Here is a 16,071-nt window from a genome sequence, read left to right as displayed (position 1 = left end):
GATCTTTCTATCTGCAACCTTAAGTGTCATGTCCAACTCTTCTAGAGTAATAGAAGCACAACTAGAGAATAGCTCTTGAATCTTTATATGCTTGTCCTCCTCCATTGCTGATAATATTCTAGCATCTAATTTGTCATATAACTGTGTCGGTATTTGATTCTCAATTTCTAACAAGGCTTTCTTATAAATATCCAAATACAACATAACTGCTTCCTCAACTTCTCTTTGTTCATCATTATCTAAATGCTCATAATAAAATTGTACATTCTTCAACATACCCTCCTTAGTAATTTCATCAACCAATTATGTACAAGGCTTGGGTGGAATAATAGTTACATTACCAGATACAAGTGCAAGATTGGTGTCATCCTTCTTCTTTCTTCTTCCAGTACTAGATGGGGTAGAAGGTGTTTCCTTTGGAGCTCTTTTTTGTGCTAGTACCCTAATTGTAACCTTCCTAACCAATTGCTTCTTTGCTTCCACCTTAGTTTCTTCACTTTTCTTTCTCAATACCCTCTTCAATGCTAAGGGTTTGTCATCATCATATCTAGATTTTGATGGAATAGGCTCAATAAATATTTCAGGTTCTTTTCTCTTCCTTCCTTTTTCCGGAACAACATTAATTAATGCCTTGATGTCCTGAGATACCTGTTCCACAAACTTGCTTGCCTTGCCCTGCTACTTCTCCCTCTTCTTTCGGTTAAACTTGGTTTCAACCTCTTGCTTCTTCTTCTTAGCACTACTAAAGGTTTTCTCAAATTCGTCAATAGGTGCATCAATTAACAACTTTGCATAAGCATCTAGAATCTGAGCATCAACTTCATAACCCATTTCCTCAATCCAAATCTTTTGGGGCTTGACAACTTCCATCAAAGTTTCATCTTTCTTAACCATGAAACATATCTCGATTGAGTATTTCTCAATATTTTGCTTTGGAACCCTCTCCTTGGAATTCATAGCCTTATAGAATGCCTTAAAGTAACCCCATACTTTGTCATCTTGTTTACTACCCAATGTAGCAATAAATTGTTTTAGTTGCCTTCCTACTGGGATATTAAATGCCCATTGTCTCTTCCAAAACCGGGAGTTTGATTAATGAAAAATAGCATCAAACAGATAATAAGATTACCATATCGGAATGTTCCCTTCTTCTCTCCTTTCATCTTCCCTAGGTTAATTAACAATTCATCTAACATCCGTCCACAGAGATCTAACTTCTCATTTTCTCTCATCATCTTATGTGTTGTATAAATGCAGGAGCTAGAAACAAAATTCAGATGGTTTGACCGAGTTACCTTGTAACCAATGACCATGCTTCCAAATTTGATATCTCTGTTGGTGATAGTACTAACCCTCATCGATTGCTTGTCTGATGTTGTGCTAGTGATCTTGTTGACATGATCGTTAGAAACCTTCTTCTCTGGAAGTTGTCCAACCTGCAGTAAATTGGTGATTGTCCTAATGGCCTCCTTCGAGATCTTGTATGGTTTGTCCAACCAGATAAATTCTCCATGCACTCTGCTCAAAACATATCTGACAATCTCATCTTCAAATTTCAGAATATCCATAATGTTGGTAAACCTTGGATCCTCAATATGCTGATATTCGGGCTTAATCTTTCCAGAATATCCCATCAACTCGCTCATATACATGCTCTTAATATCACTAGTTCCCAAATCCTCAATGTGACAGTGAATGTAAGCTCTGACATCTTCGACATATACAACTCCTTTCGGGACACGGGAAAATGTGCCAACCGAATCATCCAAAGTGGCTATATGCGGACATCATTTGAAAATTGGCCTAGGATGGTCCTTCACCTCAACAATAGTAGGATTTGCAATAAAAGTAGGTGCAGAGGATGATCTTGCTTCCATGATGAAAGATAAATACCTGTGAAATAGTTGTCAGTGAAAACCCTAAAGAACTCTTCTGATCGCTGGTGAAATCGCTCAAGATGATATTGATCGCACTGAATCACCTTAGAATCGCTCTGAATCAACCTTTTAACCTCCAAGAAACCCTAATCCGTCATTGATATGAATGACTGCCGGTGAAAGATATCGAATTTCGATCAAACATCTCTATGTCGAATAAGCATCTCTATGTTAGGATTCCCAAAGATACTGAGAGGGGGGGGTGAATCAGTATCTAACCGGTTTAAGGACTTACTTGATTTAAAACATGTAAAGCATGTCAATATAGTGTACCGGTAAATCAAAAGTAATGCAGTAAACAAGAAAAACAATAACCACATGAAGAGCACACCATAACATAGTAGTTTAACGAGGAAACCCGGTGTGGAAAAAACCTCGGTGGGATTTGTGACCCACAATATTCACTTACTGGCCAATAAGGGAATATTACTGCTACAATAGGGGCCTGCATATGCAGGAAGGCCAAGTGCCTAGAGCTCACTACTCAATTACAAAAGGAAGTCACACTGACTTACAAAAATAGATTATGATAATCCAATGTCTTGTACTGCTTCAAAATAGCATCTGTTATGCCAGATCTAGTACCAGTTTTAGCTCTGTTGCATACATAAACCCTTAACCTAAAATTCGCATATTAGGTCTGCATTATTTCGCCTATCACCTTCTTACAAAATATTCTACAATGATCTCATACATATATGAGTCATATTACAAATCGCCATGTCGGCTTACAATGATTTTACAATTAATTACAAAATATATTACAAATAAAATTCTTGTCGGCTTGGGTGTCGGTATCCTCTCTTTCACTGTCATTGTTCTGTGTGTCAGTGTAGAGTTTGTCGTTGCCAGTGCCAGTATAATTGTCTTGTTGGTATCATATGATTGCAAGGTTGCCATCAATGACAAAACCTTCAATTACCTACAATTTCTCATTGGAGTGTGCATTTGCCAACAATCTCCCCCTTTGGCATTGATGGCAAAACTCATGAGAAAAATCCAAAAAGTGTCGTCCAAAAAGAATTTGCCAAAATTGTCTTACCAAAAAAATTGTCTTACCAAACATATGTGCTCCCCCTGAGTTGATGGTGTCTTCTGCTAATCATTTTTCTTTGCTATTCATTTTTCTCATTACCACTACTCCCCCTTTGGCATCAATGACAAAGGTTGTCAAACTGTCAACTGAGTGTGGTTTCCAGCTTCATCCCTGTAACCAGTTGGTTACAATCTGAAAAAGGTCTGCCAATACCAGATTCAAGCTCTCAGTGAACCATTCATTATCCTTTAATGCTGCCTCTGTCCTCTGAATTGTACCGGTGAGGTGTTGCATTTGTTGTTCCGGTGTCTTCTATCCTTGAGCCAATGCCTCAAATATCTCTTTTCTCAAGGAGGCCAGGTAGTCCAATTTTGGACTAAGTCTCCATTTCAGATATTTTGCCTTTCCTTTTATTCTTTCCTTCTCTCTTTCAAATTTTTGAAGTTCCTCCTCAAAACCTGTTATTTTCTGCTCAAAAACTGATAATGGTTCAGATGAATTAATGAAATTGTCAGCTAATTTATTTATTTTTTCCTATACCATACTGATCTTCTTATTTATATCTACTGTCAAAATTTTTGTTTTACATGTATCTCTATACAACTTTTTAAATTATTATAGTGTTTTACATAGTGCCGGTAAAAGAGTGTCAAATTGTCTCATACACTTCTTTATTTCCTCTTCAAAGAATTTATGTTTTTCTTTCTCAATTTTCTCTTTGAATGCTTCCTCATTTATTTGTTCAACTGTCACAATGTTGTCAGTAATATACTTAGACAATGTGTCAAGTTGAGTTAAAGAATCTTTATTATCCACATTACACTTGGGTGCTATCATTTTCAAAATTGGGATTGTATCATCAATAGCTTTGTATGCTTGTACACTGCACTTTGTTATTTTCTTGATTGAATCCAATAGAACTTCTATCACATTTGTTGGTCTGAATTCTGCCATGGAAGAACCAACAATCTATATTCTGTCGGTGTGAGTCACTTCTTTGCTTGTAGTGACCTCTGGTAGGTCAGTTTGTCTTTGCATTTCTCTAAGCAAAGGTTTGGGTTTCTCAGTTGTTGTCGGTGGCACTGTCTCTGCATGAACTTGTTCATGTGAGGAAGCCTGTTGCTCTGCTTGTTTCTCAGTATTGTCCACTGCTGGTTTTTCTTCTGTGCTGCCTATTACTGGTGGCTTTGTAGATGAATCATTATGTACATATGTGGTTTTTTCCATTTCAGTGTCCGGGATCACTGTAATGTTTTATGTCGGTGGCTTTGTTGCCACATCTGATTTCCCAGTTGATTCTTTATCCACCATAATATTGACTTTCTAAGTGTCAATGTTCATTGTATATAACACCTCAGAATCAGGATTTGTATCCTCATGTGATGTGTCCATACTCTCAGTAGCCAGTTGATTGTCAGTAGTAACTACGAGTGGAGTATCTAGAGGCGGTGGGGATAAGTTGTCTGTTATTTTTATACTGGGTGGTCCACAAACCTTACCTTTTCCCTTATCCTTTTGATATACCTTGATGGGTTTAGGGCTTCAATACTCTTCCTATTTCTCCTTCTCTACAAAGAATATATCCCATGCATCAGTTGTTTCTTCTGTTACCTCATTCACTCTACCTACCATCAGTGCTACATGACGCTGAGCAGTTGAAAATACTGACCGGTTAGCCTCAGATATCAATTGATCTATCTCTTCAGGTGAGTTGACAAGATGTACAAGAAGTAGTTTTTCAATCTTTATTTTCTTATCAAGCTCAACAATAGCTAGCCTTCTAGCTTCTAGTCTATTATACAGATCTGTCGGTATTTCATCAACAACTTGCATCAAAAATTTCTTGTAAATATCTAAGTGTAAGATTACACTGTTCTCTACTTTCTCCTTGTCATCAGCCGATAGTGTGTCATATAATTTGTTAATATTTTTTAGCTTTCCATACTCTGTTATTTCATGGAGAAGTTTATCAATGGGAGCAATAGTTGGTTGACTCTTCTTCTTAGGGGTCATCTTCCTTTTCTTTGGAGTCAGTTTCTTTGCTGGGGACCTCACTACTTGTTGCTTCTGTCTTGTTTTTCTAGGAGAAGGAGAGGGTACCAGTGAGGTTTTTCTCTTTCTTTCAACTCTTTTGAATTTAGTTGGTATGTCACTCTCAGAGGAAGTTGCAACCAGTGACAGATGAACTTCCGGTTGAAGTTCTTCCAGTTCACTCTCCTTAATACTAGTTTGTCTTAATACATCTTCCTTGATAGATTTTGCCTGCCAGGTTCCTTTTCTAGTAGTTGCCTCAACCTTCTTAACCCTTTTTCTTGATTGAATTTGGCTTTCTATTGTTTCAGCACTGCCAAAAACATTTTCTTCAGGTTCCTTTGGAGCTTCTAGGAGGGATTTTGCATAAGTTTCTATTATGTTGTCATCAGTTTCATACCCCATTTCAGTTACCTAGATGGTTCTAGGAATAACTGCCTCCCTCCAAATTTCATCCTTCTTTATTACAAAACAGATTTCATCCTTATATTTGTCCACAATTGCTTGTGACAATCTAACTCTAGTTTTCATTCGGGCCTTCAATGCCTAAAAATACTCATTTATGTTCTTTTCCTTGTTCTCTCCCATGTTGTTCAGTAAATCCAACAATTGTTTGCCTACCAGTATATCAAAACCAAAATTTCTAATACCAATACCGGGTACTTGTTTGGTTATGTACATCATCAGACAAACAAGTAGGTTTCCAAATCTGAATGTTTCCTTTTTGTCTTTCTTTATCTTTCCCAAATTTTCAATCAATTCATCTTTAAGCCATTCACACACATCTATTCTTGCATTATCTTTTACCATATCATAGGCACTTTTAATGCATAGGCTAGAGACTGAGTTTAACCTATTTGCATGTGTAGTTTTGTAGCCTAAGATCATACTGATAAATTTGACATTTATATATGTTACATCATTTACCCTTAGTGTTTTCTTGTCAAATGTTGCACCAGTTAGGTCTATCACAGTGTCATTTGAGACTTTCTTGGTTTTGTCAAGTCTATTACCAGTGGAAGGTAACCATGTTACAACTTTGACAACTTCCTTAGTAATCTTTTGAATAGAGTCCAACCAAAAGAATTCACCATGAACCCTGCTTAGAACAATTCTTATGATATCCTTGGGAAAATTTGGGATACTAAGAATTTCTGTAAAACCTAGGGTTTCTATTATCTTGTGTTCAGTTTTGACATTTCCAGAATCATCACAAATTTTAGATTTATACATGTTTTTTATTTCATCATCACCCAATTCCTCTATATGACAATGTATATACATTCTAGGGTCTTCAACATAAGCTACTCCTTTAGGGATTTGGGAGAATGCACATATGATATCATCTTTCTTAGCAATTTCGGGAACTAGCTGAAAAACGGGTCTAGGGCGCTTAACTACCTCAACAATAGTAGGGTTTGCAATGAATTCGGGAGTAGATGAAGAAGTCATGGTTATAAATACCTTTATCTGCCTTAAGAAATGATTGCTTGATGAATTGCTTCGCTAAGAGTTCCTTCACTCAGAAATTTTCATGCTCTCGAAAGTTTGAATGATCGGTGAATGAAAATGGAGCCAAAACACTTGCTTTATAATGTCATTATCTCCAACTACCATATTTAATGCTTGCCGGTTAAGTAATGACTTAACTTTTCTGTCGGTATAGAAGTAATTTCAACTTCTTACCATCAACCGAGGGAATAATAGCATGTTTCTCATTTAGTTGCTAATCCCTCAAAGGATTTTCCTTCAGTTAGATGAAGAGTCTCCTACTGATGGAGTGTTACTCTGTTCTGCCGGTGGAGGAGTATTCATATCAACATTCTGATCTGACTTTCTAATCCATTGTTTTGAGAATTCTTGCTTTACCTCTTCAACCTTTTCTTTACCTTTCAAACTAGGACCTTTGTTATTTGCTGGTGAGGTCTTATTTCTACAAAATTTAGCAATGTGTGCAATCTTGTTACAGGAATAACAAGTCACATTGTTTTTTTGAATAGATTTCCCATATCCTATGCCGGTATGTGTTCTACATTGATTAGATAAGTGCCCAAATCTTCCACAAACATAACATCTCACATTCATTCTGCAATTTTATGAATTATGACTAGATTTGTTGCATTTAGAACATTGACTGGTGGGTGTATTAGTGTTATGATAATTTCTAGATCTACACCGATTTGCTCTATGACCATACTTGTTACAGTTAAAGCATTTGCCATTAAATTTGTAAGCAGTAGGTTGTCTTACTGGTTTGCTATGATCATGATTGTTTGCAGTACCAGAGCTTTCACCAACTTCAAAGCCAAGGCCATTTGTATCACCATTAGGTTTCTGATTCTTTAGCATGTCACCAAGTTCTTCTGAGCTTTTCTTGAATTTCTCCTTGTGTTGATTTGCAGTAGCCAGTTCTCTTTCCAAAATTCCTTTCTGTCTCATGAGCTCATTTGAGTCATTTTGTGTATGCATTAGATCTGTCTTCAACATATCATTTTCATGACTAAGTCTTGTGTCTTCATTTCCAACATCATTTAGTCTTCTGACCAAGTCTTCTTCATTCGTCTTCCTGTCTTCAATTTCTTTGAAAATCTCATAGTCATATCCTGCATCTCATTTTGTGTTGTACTGATCTCTTGTCTTAGCTTGTTTACTAGATCATTAAGAGTTTCCTTTTCATCATTCTCATTCTGCATTTTTTCACAAAGTTCTCTTCTCTTATTTCTTGCAATGGTCATATTTTCTTGAAGTGCTTGAATGATATCCTGAGCATCTTTCAGATCATCTTCAAGTTTGATATTCTTCAACTTTTCGGCATCATAGTCTGAGAGAGTTGTTTCCAATTATTTCTTCAAGTTTTCCATCTCTACCGGTGTCAAGATCTTCCTCAAGCTGTTAGGCTTCTGAAAATAGAGGACCAGGCTCTGATACCAATTGTTAGGATTCCCAAAGATACTGAGAGGGGGGGGGGGGTGAATCAGTATCTAACTGGTTTAAGGATTTACTTGATTTAAAACATGTAAAGCATGTTAATACAATGTACTGGTAAATCAAAAGTAATGCAGTAAACAAGAAAAACAATAACCACATGAAGAGCACACCATAACACAGTAGTTTAACGAGGAAACCCGGTGTGGGAAAAACCTCAGTGGGATTTGTGACCCACAATATTCACTTATTGGCCAATAAGGGAATATTACTGCTACAATAGGGGCCTGCACATGTAGGAAGGCCAAGTTCCTAGAGCTCACTGCTCAATTACAAAAGGAAGTCACACTGACTTACAAAAATGGATTATGATAATCCAATGTCTTGTACTGCTTCAAAATAGCATCTGCTATGCCAGATCCAGTACCGGTTTTAGCTTTGCTGCATACATAAACCCTTAACCTAAAATTCACATATTAGGTCTGCATTATTTTGCCTATCACCTTCTTACAAAATGTTCTACAATGATCTCATACATATATGAGTCATATTACAACTCGCCATGTCGACTTACAATGATTTTACAATTAATTACAAAATATATTACAAATAAATTTTCTGTCGGCCTGGGTGCCAGTATCCTCTCTTTCACTGCCGGTGTTTTGTGTGCCGGTGCACAGTTTGTCGTTGCCGATGCCGATATAATTGTCTTGCCGGTATCATATGATTGCAAGGTTGCCATCAATGACAAAACCTTAAATCACCTACAATTTCTCATTGGAGTGTGCATTTGCCAACACTCTAATGTTTGAAACATCTTCCAAAACCTCTTCCTAGGGCATAAGCAGTATCTTCATGAATGTTTCCTACCCCTAAGGCATTTGCCTTAGTTACCAAATGAGCTTCTTGCCGGTGCAGAAGCAACCTCCTCTGTCGGTTGAGTAACTGGTGCATTTCCATCTGCTGATTGATCTTCTATCTTCCTGACCCATTTCTTGATATGCTCTTGCTAGATTTCATTGACCTTCTCTTTCCCTTTAACATTTGATCCATCATTGCCAACCGATGGATTTTTGCTTCTACAGAACTTAGCAATATGTCCAATCTTGTTGCATGCATAGCATTTAACATTGTCCTTTTGAATTGCTTTGCTAAAACCAGTATAATTGCTTGACCTGCACTAATTAGCCATATATCCAAATTTTCCACATGCATAACATTTTACATTCATTCTGCAATCTTTTGTCTTATGACCATACTTATTGCATTTAGAACATTGACTGGGAGCGGAATCAGGGTTCTAATTTGCTCTATTTCTACATTGCCTACCCATGTGACCAAATTTATTACAAACAAAGCATCTACCACTAAATCTATAAGTATTAAGCTGCCTTACCGGTGCCTTATGGTTTTGATCTTCATTTGCAGTACCAAAACATTGACCTTGTTCGAATCCAAGTCCACTGGAATCTTCATTTTGTCTTTGACTCTTCAATAACTCATCAAGTTGTGTTGAACTAACCTTGAATTTTTCTTTATACTCACTTGCAATAGTCAGATCATCTCTCAGAATTATCATTTGTCTTTCAAGTTCTTGTTCATTACTCTGGGCTTGTATTAAATCAGTTCTCAACATATCATTTTCATGAACCAACCTACCACATTCCTCAAATTTGTTTTTTAGAGATATAGCAAGATTTTCTTCCTTTTTCTTCCGGTCTTCAATCTCTTTAGACATCCTCATAGTTAAGGCTTGCATTTCATTCCTCATAACCATATTCTCCTGACTCAGCTTCTACATCTTTCATTAAGGGCATCCTTATCATCTTTATCCTGATTTTGCAAAAGTTCCTTCCTCCTAGCCTAAACAGATGACAACCTCTCCTGTAGGAGAAGAATGAATTCCTGAGCAGAATTCAATTCATCTTGTAACTTCATGTTCTTCATCCTTTCATTATCATATTCTTCGTGTGCTACCTCAAGATGCCTTTCCAAACTCATATCCATGGATTTCGGATTTAGGATCTCCCTCAAGTTGTTAAACTTCCTTCGAGGCACAAGGCTCTGATACCAATTGTTGGAATCCAAGAACACTAAGGGGGGGTGAATCAACGTTCTACCAGAATGATCAAATTTAACCTTATTAAAACATGCATTCACCAACTGGTATATCAGTACATATAGAATTGAAAGAAGTAAAGAAACTAATAAGCCAATCACACAAATGAATACCATAACACAAATAATTATACATGGAAAACCTCAAATAGGAAAAACCATAATGGGATTTGTGACCCACAATATCAACCCATTGACCATATGAAAAGATATTACAAAATATGGGGGCCTGCACTTGTAGGAAGGCTTATAGCCTAGAGCACACTGCTCAATCACAGAAGGAGTCTCACTAACTACATACAAATCCAAACTACAATCTGGAGAAATGATTGAACTACAATGGTAGCATCTTCTATGCTTGAATACAGTTCCAGTTAAGCTCTGTTTGTTCTGATCTGAAACCCTAAACCCTTACCGGAATACCCTCTTACATAAATATCTTCATATACACGATCTCTCTTATATATCTCGCATATCCTTTATTATTTTATTACTCTTACATATTACAAAATGATCTAATCAATTGACCTATATACCCTTACAAACTTTCATGCCTTATGTCGGCTTACAAAGATAATTACAATATAAATATACATGTCGGCTCAATAACATAAATACATGAATATCAAAATTAATTGTCGATGCCAGATCTCCCAAATGATGTCGGCCTCCAATACCAATGACTTGAATGTAAACCATGTTGGCCTGCAATGCCAGTAACCAAAGAATTCTTTCCAACCAGTGAAGATACCTGTCGATGCCAGTGCCAGTGTCGGTGTCGGTGATCAACTAAACCAAAATATGAAGCCAGAAAATGTTGCCATCAATGACAACATATTGAAACCAACCAGCTAAGTGTCAATTGCCAACACATCCCACTACTCATGAGTTGTTCATTGAGAGGAGTGTTCATTTTGAGGAGAGTTCTTCTCATACCTCTTCTATATCTACTATCACATTGGAGACATTGCATCATGATGATAGTTCTCCAGAGGATATTGATCCTCCTAATCTTGATGAGGAGTCTTCTTCCCCCACTTCAGATGATGATATTGACGATGAGGATTCGCATTCCTCTCATAGTCATCATTCAAAGGTTGATGATTTTCCCCTAGACTCTCTAGCCTTGGCGCCTCTTTGGGCTCGACAAACATTCAAGTCAGTAGGAGATTGGCTTAGGGATCCATCAGATATTAGAAGAACAAGGTCACAATTCTAGTAGGCTCCACATCTCTTCATTACTTCATCTTTTGATCCACAATCATTTTGAGAAGCTTCAGGTGTTCCTGAGTGGGATGTTGCAATGCAAGAAGAGTTTAATTCTTTGGAAAGGAATCACACATGGGATTTAGTTCCTCTTCCTACGGGAAGGAAACTTGTTCGATGCAAGTGGATCTATCAAATAAAATTTCCAGAAGATGGGTCATTTGATAAGTATAAGGCTCACTTGATAGAAAAAGGTTTTTCCCAAGTTCCAGGGATTGATTACTTTGAGACTCTTGCTCCATTTGCTGAAATGAATTCCATGCAACTTGTCCCTACTATAGCTACAACCCATCATTGGGAATTTCATCAAATGGATGTGAAGAGTGCATTTCTTCATGGTGACCTTCAGAAGGAAATCTACATGGAGCAACCACAAGGGTTTGTTTAGGATCCTTCACTTGTGTTTTGACTTTGAAAGTCTCTCTATGACCTTAAATAGGCTCCTCGAGCTTGGTATGCCAAGATGGACTCATTCCTTCTGATAGTTGGTTTCACTCGGTGCCATTTTGATCCAAACATGTAAACTCTACAATAAGATGATACTCTCACTTTTCTAGTTCTATATGTTGATGAATTTTTTTATCACAAGGAGTCACTCATCCACCATCAAGGTAGTGAAAATTGCCCTACATGATAGATTTTTTATGTCAGACTTGGGTCTTTTGTATTACTTCTTGGGAATTGAGATCACTCAATCGTCTTCAGGTATCTTCCTTGGGACAACCTAAGTATGCACTTGAAATGCTCTCTAGATTTTGCGTGGTTGATTGTATGCCTGCACCTACTCCATTTTTGTCAGGGTTCAAACTTGAGGCTAAGTTCTCTTCACCCTTGGTTGACGACACTTTATTCTGACAACTTTTTGGGAGCCTCATCTACTTGACTCATATGAGACCCAACATTTCATATGTTGTGGGCATGGTCTCTAGATTCATGCAAGAGCCACATGAGTTGCATTGGAAAGAAGCTAAGAAAATCCTCCACTACATTCAAAGTACTCATAATTTTGGAATTCAATATGTAGCAAACATGGATATTGACTTGGTGGGATATACAGATTCATATTGGGTAGGTAATTATCAGAATCACAAGTCCACTTTAGGGTATTGATTCTCAATTGGTTCTAGTCCAGTTTGTTGGTTGAGCAAGAAGTAGTCTACAAGTTATCTTTCATCGATAGAGGCTGAGTATCAAGGGCCAGTCAATACCACTACTGAGGCTATTTGGCTTCAAAATATTCCCACTAAGTTTGGTATTCCAATCAGAAATCCTACCATCATCTTTTGTGATAATCAGAGTGCCATACAGATCTCAAGAAATCCAATTCATCACCAGAGGACAAAACACATTAAGACACATATGCACTACATTCAGGAGCTACATGCAGGCATCATTGATCTTACGTATTGTTCTACTTTAGAGTAGACTGCAGACATCTTCACCAAACCCTTCATCAAAAGAAATCTCCTTCATTCGCAATATTTTCTTGGGATGTGACAAGTGTCTACTTCAGGAGGGGCCTCTTAGTCCTTTTTTATTTCTCTTTATTTATGGGGGCTATTCCTCTTATGGGGACGTTTCTTCTTTTTTGGGGGGATATCTATGTACATGGGTACCTAACATGACCTCATTTGTGTGTAATGCTTTTGGATTTGATTGTGTGAGTTTTTTTGCATCAAGAGCAAAAATGTTTTAGATCACACTTTGTGATCCATCATAAGGATGAAGAGCACTAGGAGGAGAAAATAGATAATGTTACAGACTTGGACACCTTAAAAGGAGTGATAGAGGAGAGAGAGTGACGGTATCAGGATAGGCCACCTGGTATCTTAGGACTCATTTGTCAGGACCCATCTTTTCACCCAACTAATCTATTCTTAAGGGGGGTATTAGTGGTAGGATTTTAGTTTTCCTTATGTTAGGGGGTATTTATTTTTCCTACACATATATTATTTAAGCTTTCTTGGGTTTTTAGGAGTGATTAATATGAGGACATGTGACAAAATACTTCAGCTACATGTGTAAATCTCCACCTCACATGGGTAGTTGAGTTACACACCCCATTTTAGCTTGTTGTGTCACCTCTCATAATCACTATTTTGTCATTTCCTAAGTGGGTTATGGGGTAGTTGGGTTTCTCACCCTCTTTTGGCATTATGTGCCAACTTTCTCAACTCCTTTCTTGTATTCATGTAAGGATGTTATGCCACATGTTTTGGCATTTACCAGGAAGGTAAAACGTCCCACTTTTATGGGAAATAGGAGTTAGTGCACCACTTGGATGTATATGCTATTACTTTTCTATATAATAAGTACTATACTCTCACCTTCACTAGTTCTGTGATAGCTCAGTGAGAGCCTTCTTTGAATTCTATTCTTTGTCTCTATTTTTCTCTTATATCAGATTTATCTTCATTCAACTATTTTAATCTTTGATATGTTGTTTCTTGGAGTTGCATGTGATCTACGATTGACATCAAATCTTGGCTTGGTTCTCACTTCCCACAAAATCTAACAGTCGGGGTGTCATACAATTATTCATTGGTGAATTTGGATAGATCATAAGTTTCTTCAATAGCTGAAATATTATCAGTGTAAGATTTTGGTAAAGTCCTCATGATATTTTCTATCACATCCTTATCATCTAAGGTTTTGCCAAAATATGATCTCATTCACTACACTATCAACCTTATGAAAACAACTCGTTATGTCTTCACCTTCTTCCATTCTCAAGTTCTAATATTTGCATTTGACAATCTGTATCTTAGCTAGCTTAACTTTGTTATTTCCTTCATGGATGTTTTTTAATCTTTCCCAAACATCATAAGCAGTATCTACTGTAACAACCTTCGCCAATTCAGTTTTATATAGGGCACTAAAGATAGCATACCTTGCGCATTCATTTTATTCATAGGCTTCAATCTCATTTGAGGTAGTAGGACCATTTGTTGGCATCACACACTTTGTCTCCATATCTTTCCAAGTCTTGTAACTCAAAGAAATCAAATGTCCTCTCATCTTCACTCTCCAAAAACTATAGTTGGATCCTTCAAAGGTAGGAATAATCAATTTATGTGCCATCAGATCTTCCTCGAGTGGTTAGACTCACTTTCTAGGAAACAAAGCTCTGATACCAATTGTTGAATATCTCAGACATTTAAGAGGGGGGTGAATTAGTTGTCAATTAAAATATTTTACTCATTCCACAGAAACAAATCCAACAAATCAATTATTGATTACTTCGCCATAAACAGATATAAGTATGCGAAATGAGAAATCAAACATATGAAACACTAGATTTTACTTGGAAAACCCAAGAAGGGAAAAACCACAGAGAATGCTAATTCTCAATTATGAAACACCTATTAGGGTGACACCCATTAAGGTTATTTTTACAAAGGGTGGTTCATTGCTTGGCTAAAAATTATTGAAAGAAGGGTTCATTACCAAGAAGAAGAAGAAGGAAAAATAAAATCCACCACTGAAGCACAACTACCACAATGTTGCAATGCTTCAATGATGGATTCTTTCTTTTTCCTTCTTATTATTCTTGGCAATGAGCCCTTCTTTCAAGTAGTTTTAGCTGGGCAATGAGCCCACTTGCAGTGAGAATTCTAGGAGTGAGCCACCCTTTGTAAAAATCACCTTAATCTATGTTACCCTAACAGGGGTTTCATAATTGAGAATTAGCACTCTCCATGGTTTTTCCCTTCTTACGTTTTCCACGTAAAATCTTTTGTTTCATGTGTATGATTCATGTGTGTGCTTTCTCATGCTTATATCTGTCTATGGTTAAGTAATTAGGAATTAATTTATCGGATTTTTTTTCTTCTGTAGAATGAGTAAAATATTTTAATTGACAAATGAATCATCTCCCTCTCAGTTGTTTGATATATTCAACAATTGGTATCAGAGCTTTGTTTCCTAAAAAGTGAGACTAACCACTCGAGGAAGATCCAATGGCACATAAATTGACTATTCCTACCTTTGAAGGATCTAACTATAATTTATGGAGAGTGAATATTAGAGGATATTTGATTTCTTTGAGTTACAAGACTTGGAAAGTTACATAGACGAAATATGTGATGTCGGCAAATGGTCCTACTACCCCGAATGAGATTGAAGCCTATGAAGAAAATGAGTGATCAAGGTATGCTATTGTTAGTGCCTTATCTAAAACTAAATTGGTAAAGGTTGTTGCATTAGATATTGTTTATGCTGTTTGGCAAAGATTAAAAAACATCTATGAAGGAAATGACAAAGTTAAGCTAGCTAAGATGTAGACTGCTAAATACAAGTATGGGAACTTGAGAATGGAAGAAGGTGAAGACATAACAAGCTATTTTCATAAGGTTGTCAATGCAATGCATGCGATCGGAGATCTTGGTGATACCTTAGATGATAAGGATGTGATAGAAAAGATCATGAAGACTTTACCGAAATGATACAATGACAAGATTTTAGCTATTGAAGAAACTTATGAACCATGCAAATTCACCAAAGAACAAGTGTATGGCACCTTGACTGCATTTGAGATGAGGAAGTTTGGTAAAGACAAAGAAAGAACTAAGACAACATTTAAAGCTACAAAATCGTCATATGGAGATTTAAATGATGAGAGCCTAGATGAAATGGAAGAAAAATTTGTGAAGAACACAAATTCACACTGAGATGGGGGTGAATCAGTGTATTTTAAAACTTTTAACTATGTGTGCAAGTATTGAAATTGCAAATTAATTAAGAACATACACACACAAA

This window comes from Cryptomeria japonica, chromosome 9 (assembly GCF_030272615.1).
Source record: "Cryptomeria japonica chromosome 9, Sugi_1.0, whole genome shotgun sequence".
Taxonomy (NCBI): domain Eukaryota; kingdom Viridiplantae; phylum Streptophyta; class Pinopsida; order Cupressales; family Cupressaceae; genus Cryptomeria; species Cryptomeria japonica.
This window is presented reverse-complemented; position numbering follows the sequence as displayed.